At 46.0% G+C, this 3,321-nt stretch overlaps 1 protein-coding gene and 3 non-coding genes across 4 annotated transcripts in view; all 4 read right to left on the reverse strand.

Annotated features, from left to right (window-relative positions):
* The window catches only part of LOC108800356 (kelch-like protein 7), a gene marked incomplete at its 5' end in the record, with an annotated part of 25,030 nt that overhangs the window by 5,850 nt on the left and 15,859 nt on the right, over window positions 1-3,321 (reverse strand). The window lies entirely within an intron of this gene.
* Window positions 283-355, reverse strand: TRNAK-UUU. The gene has a single exon. It is a non-coding gene; the product is annotated as a tRNA-Lys (tRNA).
* TRNAK-CUU lies at window positions 1,070-1,142 on the reverse strand. The gene has a single exon. It is a non-coding gene; the product is annotated as a tRNA-Lys (tRNA).
* TRNAK-CUU lies at window positions 2,888-2,960 on the reverse strand. The gene has a single exon. It is a non-coding gene; the product is annotated as a tRNA-Lys (tRNA).

A 3,321-nucleotide genomic window follows, 5' to 3' on the forward strand; every position in this document is an offset into this window, starting at 1 on the left:
GGGAGAGGGCGGGGAGGGGGCGGGGAGAGGGGGAGTTCTTAGCATTTGGAAAGTTCTATGTGCACCATTTAATGGATCAGTAAAAGATCTCAGATCCAACACTGCTGATAGACGCAGTCATAGCATCGTCCTGTCTGTGATCAGTCCGGGGTGATGGAGGTCGGCCGGTCGCTCAGCAGGATTGCGAGTCTCGCAGACAATAGGAATGACATTTAATACTCGGCTCACTTCTATTAGAAACTCCGAATATTATATCGCGGCCGGATGCAAGAAAACATCTGACGCCCGAACAGGGACTTGAACCCTGGACCCTCAGATTAAAAGTCTGATGCTCTACCGACTGAGCTATCCGGGCGCTCTGCGAGAGGAGGGGAATGTCCATGTGACATAGACACTGACAGAGCAACATAGCAACAATATCATAACCATGTATGTATAGTACACAGTCATATCATAGCCATGTATGTAGTATACAGTCATATCATAGCCATGTATGTATAGTACACAGTCATATCATAGCCATGTATGTATAATATAAAGTTCTATCAGTTTTGTAGTTGATCAGCTGACAGAAGTGTCTCTGATACTCTCATGTTCCCTGCGAGCCGCCATTTCTTATAACACTCTGCACAGATTATTAACATGTTATAATCAATGAGACACAATCAGAGATCTGCTATAAGTCCATGGATCTGTATATACAGGACACCTCTGTATAGGGATCTGTATATACAGGACACCTCTGTATAGGGATCTGTATATACAGGACACCTCTGTATAGGGATCTGTATATACAGGACACCTCTGTATAGGGATCTGTATATACAGGACACCTCTGTATAGGGATCTGTATATACAGGACACCTCTGTATAGGGATCTATATATACAGGACACCTTTGTATAGGGATCTGTATTAGGGCGATGATGATGTCATAGTCCTCCCAAAGCATTTCTTCGTGGATGGAGAGGTGAGAAAAGAAACTCTTTAATTGTGGCATCGCTGTGATCTGTAGAAGACTTGTGTCCGAGGTGATCCCAGTCGCTGGATGATATAGGAAAAGAAGCCATCGCCCAACGTGGGGCTCGAACCCACGACCCTGAGATTAAGAGTCTCATGCTCTACCGACTGAGCTAGCCGGGCGCTTGTTACAGAGCTCCTCCGGCTCCAACCAGTGGCAGGTCTATCACGTGGACATTGTTGGTTTGCGTTATTACTTGTTTTATTTCACACTTATCACCTTTTCCTGAATGTTGAGTGTAACCCCTTCATAACTCCTTCATGACCAGCGACATACAGTGTACGTCGCTGGCATCGGGGCTGTTTAAAATGACTCCTGGCGGCAAGCTCTGTTTAAACGTGTGAAGGTGACTGTCGATTTATGGACTTTTTGGGGTACTGAAATTTGTCGCACACAATTTGTAACCGGGCATGTGCGGTATCTGTCTACTCGCCGTAACCTCGTCTTCTATCTTTTATTTGAAAAAAATTCGCATTTTATTGCGTTTTAAGTGCATTTTTCACTAAAGTTTAGGTTTGATAAGGAGTTGCGCTAATATCGTGCAACATAAAAATTTGCAACTGCCGCCATTTTACTCTACGGGGTCTCGGCTTTCAGAAAATATATCACGTTTGGGGGGTTTGAAGTAATTTTCAGGCCTAAAATGTGGATTATAACACAGGTGCAAAAAAAGCCCTCAGTCATGAAGGGGTTAATATGAACACAGTGTATCTGTGCCAACTGTAGCAGGAACAACTACACAACAATAACGATAATAACTGGACTTGTATTTTGTTTTCCTGAAGATGTTTCGCTGGCCATCTCACTAGTGTTCTCCATTCAGAAGGAATTCATTCATTTTAAATTGGGAAAGCTGGTCGGATGACCAACGAAACGTCTTCAGGAAAAATACAGCCCGTCCAGCGGCTTTCATTTATTTGTTACAGATATACCTGGAAAGGTAGTCTGGTCACCGTTGTCACATGTTAGAATGTAAACATGCGGCCACCTCTCGAGTATCGGGGGGCACCAAACCAGAAGAAGGGATTTGAGCGCGCACGGCGGTAAGTTATAACTGCTGGAAAAGAAATCATTTCACTTTTTTTTTTAAAGGAGAACTATGAGGTCAGGGCCTTTCCCCATAGTTCTCCTCAGGGTCACGGGAGGACACAAACTAGCGTCCTCCGGTCACCCTAGGCTCAGTATATAGGGAGCTACAGCTCGCGGTATACTGAGACGCCGCAGCTGAAGCGGATCCCGACGTAGATGACGGGATCCGCCCAGCTGCGTGAGTGACAGCTGGCTCTGCCTATCTAGAGGCAGAGCCAGCTGTACCCGCCCCCCTCCCCGTCTGTTCCGCCAGTCAGCGCTGGCGGATCGGAGCGGGGAGGGGGGAATCCAGCCCCTCCCCTGTCACGGCAGAGAGCCATGACAGGATCGAGAGGTGAGCGAACGCCGGTATGTGTTCGCTCACTTCCCGATTTACTGAGCCGACCTGGGACAGTCTCATTGTCACAGGTCGGCTAGAACTATGAGGTGAGTGAAAAGCCCCTCCCCCTCATAGTTCTCCTTTAAAGGAAAAATGGTGATTCATCCGACTGCGGGGGGCGCGCATAACCATAATATGAAGTCTGTTACAAGAGTTTAGTTCTACACGAGAAGTTATCAGAAACGTCTTCAGTTTCACAGATAGATTGGAGAAATGTTCAGATTATATTACTCAGAGCCGGCTTGGGGAGAATTCACCTCAATGTGGCGCCCAATTTATGTATTTCCAGGTAGAAGGAAAAAAAGCAGATTTCACAGCCAATTATGCGGCATCGCTGTGATCTGTAGAAGACTTGTGTCCGAGGCGATCCCAGTCGCTGGATGATATAGGAAAAGAAGTCGCCCAACGTGGGGCTCGAACCCACGACCCTGAGATTAAGAGTCTCATGCTCTACCGACTGAGCTAGCCGGGCGCTTGTTACAGAGCTCCTCCGGCTCCAACTAGTGGAAGGGTGTCACATGGATATTGTTACATTGTTGGTTTGAGTTACATTAGAAACTCCTTTCACTTCAGAACCCCCCTTCACATCAGAAGCTCCATTCACATCAGAACCCCCCTTCATATACACCCCGGTTGAGAAGGGTTGCTCTAGGGACACAATGCAATGAAAAGGTAAAACAATATTTGGCAGAATTCGCTGAATTTTTCATATAAAAGAAGAACCTCAATATGAAGCCGATATTACAGAGAAAACAAGATGACATAAAAAGATGTCCATTGAAGAGTATCGTCCATCTCACTCTCTATATATCAAACATACCTGGAACTGATTG

The sequence above is a fragment of the Nanorana parkeri genome, unplaced genomic scaffold (genome assembly GCF_000935625.1).
Source record: "Nanorana parkeri isolate BGI_ZX_2015 unplaced genomic scaffold, ASM93562v1 scaffold2005, whole genome shotgun sequence".
NCBI classification, from domain to species: Eukaryota; Metazoa; Chordata; class Amphibia; order Anura; family Dicroglossidae; genus Nanorana; species Nanorana parkeri.